The sequence below is a fragment of the Gymnodraco acuticeps genome, unplaced genomic scaffold (assembly GCF_902827175.1).
Source record: "Gymnodraco acuticeps unplaced genomic scaffold, fGymAcu1.1, whole genome shotgun sequence".
NCBI classification, from domain to species: Eukaryota; Metazoa; Chordata; class Actinopteri; order Perciformes; family Bathydraconidae; genus Gymnodraco; species Gymnodraco acuticeps.
In genome coordinates, this window is record NW_022992177.1 from 3,527,477 (window position 1) to 3,541,834 (window position 14,358).

Consider the following 14,358-nt stretch of genomic DNA (forward strand, 5'->3'; position numbering starts at 1 on the left):
GCTGCCCTTTATCTCTTCATTATACAAATACAATTGATAAAACAACTTAGGCTTAATGCCACATTGCCTTTGACCTACACTGAGGGGGAAATGTAAAGCTGGCTTTTCATTTACAGAGCTTGGAATATAAAAATATTACTACGAATGAATTGCATTGCTTTATTGGTAATTGAATCTTTTTCAGACCTAAAACCTGCTATGTGATGTGAATTTAACATTATATTATTTAGCTGTAGAGGAAATGGTATGTTTAAGTGCCCCGACTTCTAAAGCTAAGAATAGGATATATCTGCTACCTGATCTGTTACACGATGTTGGATAGATTATAGAGCAAGGTGTATACATTATTATGCAGATTTGGCTTTGTCTGTAGTATCTGAGCTACAGATGAATAGATTCAAAGACAGATACATTCGATATCCAGCAACACCCTCTACTGGAGACTAAGTGGAATTGTTCTCAGTGCGAAACAAAGGGAAGGTTTCAATTTGATTGTCAAGCGACCTTGTCTAAATTACAGCAGTAGGCCCACCAACATTTCTCATGGAAATATTGAAATGTAAACTAAACAGCAGAAGGATAGCCTATATATATCTGATTAGTTGAAGCACATATCTAATGTAGCAGCACAATAGTAAATCCATTGATTCCATCTCTTAATTCAGCTACAGTATTTACACATGGTGAACAATTAAAACGTAAACATATTCAATATACATCTTACTTTTTGTAAGTCGCTTTAGATAAAAGCGTCAGCTAAATGCAATGTAATGTAATATACTTATAAATGTTTACATATCCAATAGAATTTTAATTAAATACATAACTTTGTCAATTTGCACACAGTTTGGAAGCACAGCATGAGTGTTCAATGACCCGGCAGTGGGAGGACAGCAGGGTTTATGAGGATAAACAAATGCTCCTGTACTAAAAGGGAAGCTCACAGAAACACATTGTGGCACACTGCAGCCAAAGCCTGTCTAAGTCCAGAGAGAAATACATATTTAACTAATCCACAGTATGGAATCATCTGCTGTGCTGTTGTCAGTGTATGTATGAGGTTCAAACCTACCTGGTTTGGTCTCAAACTTGGCAGAGAGACTTGTCAATGAATGGATAATTGTTCTTCTTACTCCTCTACAGCCATGTGTTTTTGTGTTGTCTACCTATGAGAATGGATAATGCGTAATTTCTCCAAGTAAGCAGACACAAATAAGCTTCATCATCTGTTGGGAGCTTTGCATGTGTCAGTGGAGGAGATTATTTGTCTCAGAGAGAAGGTTGAGCACTGAATGGAGCAGAAGCATTGATGAAAAGAGACCAAACACATGGCATGAAATGTATCACTACATGGTCATGATGTGTTTCATTATGTGAATGATTGTAAAGATGTTGCTCAGTAGGTCTGGGAAGGAGTGTCCTGTAATGCAGTTATACTGAGATCAATAAAGGTGTCCCCAAAAGGCAATAAAGTAAGATCATACTTCTTATCCTATTCTGATTAGGGGAGTCACGCAGGCTTGTAGTGTTTTATACTGCTGACATTATTGACATGCACATTTGCAATGTGTTATACAGGACAGGAGATTGCAATAGCATGTTGTTCACAGGCAGAAGGTAACATTTTAAGAAAATCCAACCTGTCCTCATAGAACAGGCTATTCTTGGCAGAGAAGGTAATCACCTTGCAGTCAGTGCTCTTATTTGCACAAATGTATGTTAGAAAATGAAGCCTTATAAAGTCATTTTTTAAACAGTTCATTCAAATAATCAGCATGTGTTTCCAGATCTATTAGTGAAAATGAATGTGACTGCTTTAAGTCATTTAAATGCTCTTCTATGATCACCAGGAGCAGTATATCAGCTTCTGGTACACAATGTTCCTCAAACCCCCGACTATTTGAAGCACATCTTCGGGCACAGGTGTCTTTATAGAAGATCATTCCCAACGTAAACCACAAGAGGGCGGTCTGACCTCTTGTATTACCCATGGATATTATTCATTATCTCCGACCATGAGGGACACAGAGTTGTTATAAGAAACACTTTGTTCCTTAATACTATCAGGTTGCCTGAGGTCATCTGTGTGTCACATCCACACGCACAGCCAGATCCATGAGCAGAAATCTGCATACTCAACACAAACAGAGAAGCGTGTGTCCTTTACTTAACATCTTACTTCAGACACTTGTTGCTGTTCCAAGTTCAATTTACCAGTTGTTATACTCGATAATTTGTTAACGTCCTGTGTGACTAATGTATGCTTAAGCCAGATGGGATAAGGCTAACAGCTGAAAAGCAGGTTAGCGTGAAACGACTTTCACATGTGATGCTCTGGAAGGAGACACCCTTAGAGAAACAGGACATGTTTCACTATGTGCACTTCATCTGTGTTTTGGAAGTACTTATTTGTTCATGTGAACTGTGAAGTGCTTACAAGCTCCACCCCTGGAAAGGAAACCCAAACATTTAAGTGTACGCAACACGAGTAGAGCAGATAGCTGTGGGGGAAAAACACCAAACAAAGGCATTTAAGTCTGTTTTTGTTTGCGTGTGTTCTGTGTTTTATCCAGCCAATCTGCTGTGACCTACAGTAACTAAACAATACAAGTTGTGTGTTTTTGACTCAGTGAGTAGCCAGTGTTTCTCCTGGTTGCTAAGGAAACAGACAACACCCTCACCTGAGACCTTCAGGTGTGTTCAGTCCCTCAGTGCTGCAGAGAGAGCAAACACAATCAGCTGATAAAAACATGCACACAGTTTGACAAACAGATAAAGAAAACCCTATGTTACATTATTTACAGGAAGACAACAAAGATGTTGTGTGAGTGCTGACATTTCATTTCTCTCCACAGACCAAACACTGCCTGAACCTACGGGCAGGAAGCAGTCGTTAGTGGTTTGTTATGTGGGGGTCATGTTAGCACACGTTACCTCTCTCTGCATTTACCACCTCGTGTTCCCCACATAATAACCACTTATTAGTCATGACAGTGTAAAAACTTGATTTGTATGTCTTAAACCAACAAAAGGATATATTAAGGAGGTGTGGAGCTGAGTCATGAATCAATCAAAAACAGTCTAACTTTGAATTATGAGGTACTGGTATTAAGTCATTATTTAGCTGTGGTTGTTGAGAATATAATAAGAGACAAATACATATGTCTTTTTGAAGACTCTACTTTTTATTGGTTTATGACTAAGTGTATGTGAAAAGTAAGCAGACATTTTATATATTGGTGTTGGTTATTGTATAAACTTCACATCCAATTTGTATTATTCCTATCCCATTTGTTTCATTATTTATTCTGTACATGTTTTTATTTTTACACTATGTCCTTTTACTGCCGTGTTTACTTCTGATTAGATGCCAAGCTGCATTTTGTATGAAATAAAACTAAAATGTGATATTTTAGTAATATTTCTAAATGTATATGACAATGAGAGCCCACCTTTAATTTCTTTTAGATGGATCAGACATGTTGAGAAATAAACTAACTTTGATCCTGAAGGTGTAAACAAAAAATCTGATTGTGGGAATTTCCAAGAGCTGGAAACTCTTGCTGAGCTCTTTATTCTTCTTAGGAGGTAAAACCTCATGGGGCCTTCTTGTCAAAATAACAATTTTGTTCTTCAAACGTGTTTTAATGAGCAGGTAATGTAATTGATATTTGTTTAAATGATATAGAGGTTTTTTCAAAGGTAAAGTAGGAAGCCCCCTGTGGGTCACGAGTCTCAGTAGACGAGTCCACCAATGACAGAATGAGGATGTTTACAATGTCTGGGGCTTAAGAGGGGCCAGAACGTGGTGAAGGGTAAATAGGCAGCAGTGTTGAGCAATGGGTCTTCCTGAAGGTTACCACTGAGGGGGATAACACGAGATGTTGCATGTATGTTTATAGGAGATGTCTTTCTGCTCTGCTGTCAGCACAAACTGGACTCAAGAGAAGTGGGCGGGGCAGACTACAGGTCTCTTTGTGGCTAACGGCTTCACTGGTGGTGAGCAACAGGGCCGCCTCGTGCACTCCCAGCTGCCTGCTTTGCTCTCGGAGAGGCTCATTGCACACCACTGGAGGAAAACTGTTCCTGGAAACCCATCCTCCTGGGAAAAATGCATTCCATAAATCTCAAGCATGGTGCAGCTAAATGGCCAGCCAGTGTACATATCTCTATTCTCACTTAGCACATGCTGGCGTAAGTCTTTTCCAAGTTTGACCTGGGGCCCACACAAAGGTTAACAGGGAATCCATATGCTGCAGTGGGGCTGTTAAACAGCAGCTCTCTTGACCTGCAGGAAGCTACTTCAACCACTGAATCCATTTTACAATATGTCTGACTGAAGTGAACATTGGCTCCTTCCTTTGATCAGAGCAGTTGCATAAACCCCCATGTTTGTGATTTCAGTGTCTGTTCTGCGGGGGGGAAGCACATAAGCCTTTCCCAGTGAGCAGTGGAGCAGATATTTCTCACTGGAGCAGGGGGTGTTGAATCCGCTCTCAGCTGCATAAACTTCCACAACCAGCTCATCGTCCAACATCCAAACAACCAGATGTGGGATTTACACTCAAAGGCCTTATTTCCGCCACACTTTCCCTGACCTTTTGAGGGACTGCCATGAATTTTGATCTAAGGAGGATCTGAGTTGCAGTAACAGTCTGGAGATGTGAGACAGGAACAGACAGCTAGAAAGAAAAAAAAGCACAGAACTGCTGATCAACATTTTTACACCAGGAACCGAAGCCACATGATGCAGTTGTTTTTGTGTCAGACTATGAACACAGTTGTAAAGAATTTCAGAATGGGATGTAAGCATTTCGAATCAATAGCGATTACTTTGCTTGTTTGATTACCACTTTGGCCGAAGAGCTGCAGTGAGCGGGATTACTGAGCATTACGAGCAGAATGTCAATATTTTTCATCTGAGCCATGACTGACATACATAAGGCATAGTTTGATCTGAGAGCAATGACCTCAACTAACTTCAGAGTCAAAATACTTCACTGGAAATAATGGATGTGGGTTATTATTCTAATTCAGCATAAAAGTGTAGAGTATTATTCTTTATGGTCTGGATCATCTGAAGAAATTATTTTAAATAAACATTTCCTGTTATTAATAAAGCTGTTTTGATGTGTCCCGACCAAAGGCTCTTGGTCTATCAATCACATGCCCACAAATAAATTGTAGGCTTTAATTGAACACTCATAACAAATATCATTAGAAGTCTAAGCTCTGCTAGTCAGATGTTATATTCATTACAGCCCACACCATAAAGATGAAACAAGGTATTTTTTTCTTGCTGGGGTGTTACTAATGACTGGATTAGATAATACATTCTTGTCATGACCGATGCACAAGAGCCAATGTCACTGTAAACTCTGATTTCAACAACAATTACCAACACATTCGTTTTCTATACCTTCCGTACAATACAAGTTAATAATTTGACCTTTAAGTGTGACGGAAAAGGGATTAGGATCACAGATAATAGCAATGGTTCAATCTCAAGAGAAGGGTCAGGAGCTCCAACAAGCCGTTTAGGACAGAGAGTGAATACACATACAGAGATGCTGTATGAGAAATCAATGTGAGTTTGGAAAATTGCACAATATAAATCTATTCTAGTATACCTCACCAATGAAATTATGATCAGTAGAAATGGCCATGACATGGGACCTTTAACCTTTCAAGATAATTTGATGATCAGGTGAAAAGAAGAACTTTACCTTGAATTCTGTGCTGAACACATCTCAGGGGTCACCAAAATCATTAGAAACCATCTTCCTAAATATTTCAAAAGCAAATGATAACATCCTGTGTCCGAGACATTAGCCAGATGCGCATGTAATTATAAAAGTAAAAGAACTAAAATGTGCAAGCAAAAGTTTTATCTATTTAAATAATAAGCCAAATCTGGTCACAAAAGTCCCATGCCCTGTGATCAAACACACTTCAACAGTTAAAACTGATCTGTGACTCATTCACAGAGAGAATGGTTACAATGACAAATAAACAATTGTAATTAAAATACATCAAAGGACAGTTCCAAACAATTATAACCAAGAATAATCAAACACTAATTAACATGTGTTATCGTCTGTCACAAGACAAAGCTCTACAAATATGACATGGAAAAAAGAATTGCTTTATTATCTGAGCAGGAGACAAAGAGTCTCCTTCTCGTATCTTCATTGATTGTCTGGGGGTGTGTAAGAGGCCATAAAGCCCAAGTCAAAGCTAGTCGACAAGCACCTGTCTAATCCTGCTGATCATAGCAGCATTGTCATTATCTATGGGCCCTTGCCTATGACTGTAATTAGAACTGCCTTGGGTGATCTGAAACACAGATGGTACTGGGAGACTAAGCAAACGGGAGCAAGGTAATCGTTTGGGGCTGCAGCAGCAGGCAAATCTTTAAAGACATGAGCTGACTGAGGCTAAACACTCAAACAATGTAGTCAGGGTTATCTAGTCTGATCACATTTACTGTAGCTTCTTCATTCCACAGATAGACTGTCAAGAAAACCTCCTTAGCTGTGTTTCAGTAATAGGTAATCTGATGGACCTGAAATGAAATTCAAGCATGTGAAATGCAGTTAATTGAATGAAAACAATGACTGTTGAATCACATGAAGTCATGTCCTCTTTAGTATTTATTAACCCCTTCAACCTCGCCCAACTCGCCCAACATGTTGTGCACCGAAGCATCATTCAAACACAAGTAATTTCATCAGTATCCCACAGTTATTTCTGGTTTTGAGTGCCATTCTGCATGTACTGGTGTCTCATCAAAGTTTTACCTGAGCTGAGGTTTCATTGTCTGCACTATATCAAAATAGTTTTCCTTTACACAGGGGTAGGCCACTTTCCCTCTGATTTATTGGGCAAAAATTCCATAAAAAGCTTTGAGTCTGTGGTCTGAGGGAAAACTAGCTTTCTGAACTCGGGTCTGATCACAGGTTATTTCAAAGAGAGGGCGTTTCTATTAGTTGTTGCAGATTACGTCCCTTTAGCCGATGAAAGCTTGATTCAGCAAATTAAAAACCTGCAGCAAAACCTGCGATTCCAGAATGGCAATAAATGCAATAAAATGTGACAAATGTTGCATGTGACAATATTGTAAAGCATTTTAGGGACTGAGAAATGTGTTGCCTGCTAACCCTAGCCAAAGGTTGTTCTCTTAGAATTGCTGCAATATACCAGCATTGTGGTCACAATCTCAATTGGGATGTTCAATATTAATGAGTAGTACTCCTACAGGTTAGGGTTAGGGTTATACATGATAGCCATGCTCGTTTAGTGAGAGGCGCTTAGGACAGAGAGGAAAGAGCTGCAGAGATGGGCGGTATTTTCAAATTCAGTTGAGTTTTTTTTGCCAACCCCAGCTTTAGATACAACGGTTTCCTCACAGTCTCAGGAAGTATAGGGTTTGGCTAAAACTAAGCTGACGTAATACAGAAACTCCCTGCAGCGAAGTATACCTTGAGGATTATGAAGCACTTAAAACTTAATAAAAGGATCATAAAATAGATTTATGATACTCACTCAAAATGAACAGCTCCCTGTTTTAAAGCTAAGAGTATAGGTAAAATGAAGTTCTGGCCATAAACGCTTATCACATGGTCTTTATCAACCAATTGAATTTGTTTTAGTTTCAGAGGATGGGAATTAACTGTCATGCTCAATTTCTAAGTCATAATGGGAAACAAAAACATGCCAAGTTTGAACATCTGCATTTAATGGCATTGAGGAAACACATTATGTCTGATGAGGACTTTGTCTACAGTCAAACAACCCAGAAGTTTAGTTGTGGTTGTTTGTTTCAACTTTTTCTTTACACAGCACTTTTGCAATGCAAGGAGTTGCTTTTTGTGATTTTAATAATTCCACATGATGTTTTATTTGGCATTTAAAAATGTGCATCATCCAGGGGTGAACGCCTCCACTCTCTTGCTTTTTGGGTGCAGGTGTGAAGGAGCTTTGCAGTCACAGCATGGAAAAGATGAAAGAAAATGTAACGTTTAACAGGAGCACCTGCCATATGACTGGGTGCACAGACTGGGTGCGACCGACACAAGTCAGCTTTTTGCATACATCATGTAAAGATGTACGGTATGGGCATAACACAAGTACAATTTTCCTTCAGTGTGCTTTTCGTTAACCTACAATTGCCATGTCAGTCCTCAAAATCAGCCAGCCCATAGATCCTCCAGACAGGAGACTCCCAGAGAACATAGCAACATAAAACTCTCCTCCCACCTCTCCCTCTAAAGCTATGCAGGCCAGGCTCACTGGGCTCCAGCATTGGGGGAAGGTACTAAGTTAACATATGATATGGCTTATTGTGCATTGTGGGCCATGCTTTCAGCTCATCATCAACAATGCTTCTTATCTGGCACAGAACCATGCTGGATTTCTGGGCTGTTAAATTGCACTGCAGACTTTTGTAAACAAAGTAGGCTATCCAGTTTTGGTTTTCTGACAGACTGACCCATATTCTGACTATGGAAATAAATCGCTCTTCAGTATGACACAAAACTCCCCAAATGTGCTAAGTTATTGTCATCGAGGCTCAGTTCTCACCACCTTACCAACGTGTGTAACACTTAGGTAATCACATCGGCTGTTACACCCGCAGACAGCTGCTTGTAGAGAATGATGACTAGGCTACCTGTTTTATAACTATAGGAAAATGTGTTGCTGGCACTATGTGGCTCGATCGCGTGTCAAACAAAGCGGTCCGCCACAGTTTGGTGACGCAAGGGGAGCTATTAATATCTCAGGAACGGGATGTTCTCGCTTCAGCATTGGGGTCATTCGAGGATAAACCGCGTACGTCCCATGTAAACGGTGCCGTTACGGCGTAAATTACGCCGAGAAGTTTAAAGGGGGACGCTGCCATTTTTCGTTTTTCAATGTATAGAGCCCACCCCCTCGCACCGGGCTCGCGGTCAGTCTGGTTCATGCAACATGCACCCTTCAGTCTGTGAGGAGCCTCGCCCACATGTGAACCCGGTGACTGGGGGAGCACTGTAGTCCAGGCGGTGTAAACACTAGCTCTCTTTGGAAATCTTGTGTTTTGAAATTCAACCTGGCTATTTTCCTTTTGAACTCATTCTGTCCCACTTTAGATTTAAACAGACAGTGGCCATGTACTCGATGAAGACTGTTAATGCAATCAAAATATACTAAAGCTAATGGAAAGATGGAGACATGTCATATGCCTTAAAAAACCTATGCTCAACCCTGAAAGGACAAATCAGACACAAGATGTTTATTTATGCAACCCAGTGGTCTCTAATTAGTAGTCTAGCATAAAGTACAGACAGACTCCTAGGGAAGAGTTCCCCCCAGAAGACCCAGCAGTTTTGTATAACAAAGGAGGTCAGACTGTCTGTATAGTAGATTTGTATCCTCAATGCCAATGAAAGGTTTATTGATCCTCAACAAATCATTTGATTGATGAGGCGATCCATAGAAAAAGTATCTGCTAATATACTCATGTAATCCAGTTGGTTTTAATGCAAAAATAGGTCTGAGCTTCTCCAATTTGAGGATCTGCTGGTTTTCTCAGTTGTATATTGATACACATTGAATTTCTGGGTTTTGTAAGATGAAACAAACCATGTTAAGAAGTTATTCTGGGTTCAGGGATATTATGATAAACATTTCACACTACTTTCTTAATGAGTAATCGGGAAAATAATCATCAGTTGCAGTAAGTTTGCATTAAGTTGATGTAGAAATAACCATATCTAATATATATACAATATATTTTTTCTTGCTGTAATATTGAGCATGCTTCCAGGTTATTACTCGTGGATGACGATCTTTATAAGTGCCTCTGTTGAATGGCCTTAGAATAAGAGACCCTCATCTCTATAGCATCAGTGTGACTAGTTAATGCAGCGCCTGCGGACTTACCACCCAGCTGAATGGTGTGTTTCAGAGTCAGGTCCCTTCACCAATGCCTGCGAGGCACATCCCTCCCCAGCCACTGCACCGATCAATGCATTCTGAATAGGTCCACTACTGACCAGCAAATGAGTGCAAAAAGAAAACTGTGTCCGCTTCACTTTGCTCTTTTGAGCTGTATTGTGTGGAGTGGACAAAGCCACCATGCTGTGATGTAAAGGAACAATGATGGCAGTACATAGCCCTGGCTCAGCATCAGCCTAGGGTCAAGTGAATGACGTTGATTGTAGCTTGTGATTCTGTCCTCCACTCTACATGTATCACAGTTGTCACGTCCACGTCATAGGACAGAGTATAGTGGCTTGAGAAGGCTCTAATGCTTTCAAATTATGCAGCAATTCAACATGTTCTATCAATGAGTGTTGGGGAGCACTCTGTTCTGTGGTGGTGTGTTGGTGAAGCAGCACCGAGGCGGGGGAGGCAGGCAGGATTAACATACTGGTGAAAAAGGCTGCCTCTGTTGTGTGGCTGAACATGGACAGCCTCGAGGCACAAGCAGAGGGAGGATGACAACCAAATTGAACTCCAGCTTAAACAACACCTCCCACCCTTCTGTGAACTGATGCAGTGACCCCCTCCTTTCAGCCTCCACCCCCTCCATGCAAGGTGCCTCACAGAGCACCAAAGAGTTTACCATGTTTCCTCCTCTTCTTCCTTCCAGTCTTAACTTGCTCGTTGTTGAAAAAGGATGACACAATTTCACAATTAGGACGCTTAATCACGTTTGTTATAGAAGTATTCATGACATGTGTTGACAAAAAATATATTGACATGCGATGTAACCGGATGATTCGTATCATGTTTTTGTACAGATTAAACAAATATAATATATAAAGGTGTGAATTTGTGAGTTCTTGTGTTACCTTTGTAGTGAGACAGGCTAGCACTATTACCCTTTTTTACAGACTAAGCTAAGCTAATGGCTGCTGGCTGTATCTTTATATTTGCCCAACAGACAGAAACATTGTATTGAGGTCCCTATCTAACTCACAGTAAAAAAAAATGCATTTCGTTTTTTTTTAGCATAAATCTATAAATCCTGACTGAATAAAGATGGATGTTTTGTTGAGAATAGCATGCAGCAGGAGCAGGGACATGTGATCTTATCTGTACATGTGCAAGGTAATTATGTGGCTTTTACTTTTGTACTGAGTCTTGAAGATAAGGACCAATGACACTGTAACAAGTGTAGCCAGGTCACACTTTTCCTACATCAACAGGTAGTTTGGACTTGTTTACTCAGCTCAGCTACGCCTGACTGACTCATTGACCTTATGTGATTACTGCATTCATACACGCTGTACCTGTTATTTTCCTTCTTCATCCAAAGCAAAGAAACAAGGAACAGTTTTTCATGCAGCCTTTAGAAACACCAGCATATGTGAGCCACATTGTTACAAATAATAGGTGTTGCTGCTACTCTTTAACACCTGTAAGACATCTTCAGTCTGACTAATCCTGTTTTTCTATACAGGTGAAATTGCAGCCTATTTTGACATTATTAGTCATAGGCCCCAACTGTTGATGTGTCACTGGGGGATGAGTAAAATGTGGATCAACAACAAAGAAGAGAGACAGCATACTATTCATAAGTAACCGCAACGTTTATTCTGTATCAGGTCTTACCACTCAGATAACTTACATTTATTTGAATCAGGTACGTGTCTCTGATTAACATGAAACCACAAGTTAGATCTGTATTGTTTTCTCATAATTGAACAACAGATAAGACACATGACATTTGCAGTATCAGTTATGTAACAGTTACATACCCTAAATTGGTTTATTACTTCTTCTGTTTGATAACCGTTTGTTCATTTTCGATTCAGGGAAGTTCAGAGTGACCTTGCGATGTCAGCACTAGATTAAATCATTCCCAAAAGGAAACTCTTAGTCAATAAATGATCTGGGTTTATGAATAAAGTGGATAGTTCAATTGTCATTGCCATGCTAATGGTTAACATTTAATTTGTAATCCAAAACCATCAACAGGTCAACATACATTTTTCCATTTGTTTGGGCCTAAACTTTGGCCACTTCAGATTATGAACATGATAACTTTAATCTTTAGGATGTAAGCATTTTATATTTGACAATGTTAACATTTAGCTTAAAGCACAATTTTACACAAATAAAGCCTCCCAGATCTGCTAACATTTCTGTACCTCGAGTCTTGTTAAAATAATAGGTTACATTTGGTTTTCATAGCAACTTGAACAAATATTTCCACATTTTGGATCACGGGCCTACACTTATTTGCTTTCTCTCCTACAATTAGATGAGAATAACACTCTGATATTCACCCTCACAATAACCAATCTCACTCCTCAGTTCTAAAGCTAAACAATCCAACCAACAAAAGCAACAGATGCTGGCCAACCAGAGGCAGAGTATGGCAGGTAATTCCCTCACCAGTAGCAGGGTGTATTTTTTAAGCAATGGCCACTGGTTTTTGGGGTAACAGACTGTCGGACAAATATGCAAACTTTTGACGTTTCAAAACAAAAGGTAGTATCGAAGCAAAGCTTCACATAGCTGCTAGCATTGCTATTAGTCTTCTTAAAATGTACTCTAAATTAATGTTTTTGTTTCTTGACTTTACAAATTAAAAAAATTGATTTTTGTTTTGAATGTGAAAGGACATTAAGTCCTGGGAGTTTATGTTTCCCTTGTTTAACATAAAAAAATAAATAAAAAATACTCTGCCTAAAGTTAACGACAGCTCTGTGTTTTAGCCAAGTGTGGGGAGAAACTCAGGTCGGCCTAAGGTCAACACCTGAACATCACCACCTGCTGCAGAGAAGAGAGGACTCTACCAACAATTTATATCCACTTGTGGTGTTTCGTGCTTTTATAGATCATTGTTGTTTTCTATCCCTGCCTTAAGAGTCTGACCTTGACACGACACCCCAACCAGATTGTTATAGTGGGTCAGGCTGTCCTGTGCTTAAAGAGGATCTCTCCCATTACAAACAGAAGTTCAGAGACCAATCACACCACTGTTCCTGCCTGAGAATGTTATGTGAGTGCCAGACAGGGTTTTGTTTGGACAATGTGCACTGGGGGTTGGTGCTGGGATGTGGGAACATACAAAAGGTCTCTTGAATCATCACATTGCTGCTGCAGCAAAAAGGAGAGACATTTCACCATTTGCCTCTCAGTGAGATTTCTCATATTTGTTTTAAATGATCACTTCTACAGCTGCTTATTACCTTTGGAGAGGTTTAGCTTGTATAAGCTGCAGCTGATTTCCTCACTCTTCTCTCTTTTGGCCTTCTTGTGCTTGATGCCCAGTGGGAGTTGATAAAGACTTGCAGTTTCTACACAGCTCTGGGAAATAACCCTGTGAAAGAGGAACCATGCCCTCTTGTCGTGCTCTCGTTCTAAGAGATCGCCAAAGCAGCGCATGAAACACAAGAACACCACGTTTTGTGGTGAAAGAATATGTAAAATAATACAGCCAGATGGCCTTCTGAATGCCACATCGCCTTGCTCACGCTGAACACTGGGAACTTTCTAGTGTGGGCTTTTGTGCACAGTGCTGAAAGTGTGCATTCATTCTCACAGGAGAGCATCAGCTGCGGCAGGAAAGCAGGTCTGATCCTGTATCGGCAGAGTGCGAGTTTATTAGTACACTTAATTAAACTTGTCTATTTTTTTTAATTGGGCTAAGCTTTAAGCTGGATAAATAAGAGATGAAAATCCAATTAGACAATGCTCACTGGAAACATTATGTACTACATTTTGTTAAGCAATTGCATCTTTTTTTCCTGGAACATTAGGGTTAATTTAGGTGCAGGGGGTTAACAAGGACATTCATCCGTGTCCTTTTCTAATAATCAATAGCATCAGCTGGTTTGTATTCTGCCCGGACTTTGTATCTGGCGATATTCTATTTTCCACATCGACTGGCTTCTGTGTTTAGAAAACTCTTAACTTAAAAAATAATAAAAGTTGTATTGATTTATTTTGAACGTCTGATGTTTATACTGACCAGCTGTGAAACTAGCATCATGAACAGAAGGATTGCCGAAAAATAACAAAACCTCCATATCACACAGTTTTGACTCTTTCCTCCCCACAATGGTGTCACTTGTCCCTCGCTGGAGGATAAATTGAAGAAGACATTGCCTGTGGTGGCTGGCTGGCTTTCAATTGGCAGGGACCACCGAGTTGCTCAGAGGATTGTTTGAGGTAAATTGCTACTTTGCTGAAAGGAAGCTGCCATCTTTTAAAAGGAAATGCACAAGCTGTTGATGTTACAATGAGCAGAATATCTCTCTCGAAATAGGTCATAATCACAAAAAATCTATTAATGAATGTTTTTTTCGAGTTGTTAAAATATCTAGCTATTGTAAATCTGTCGTCATATATGCATTTTAT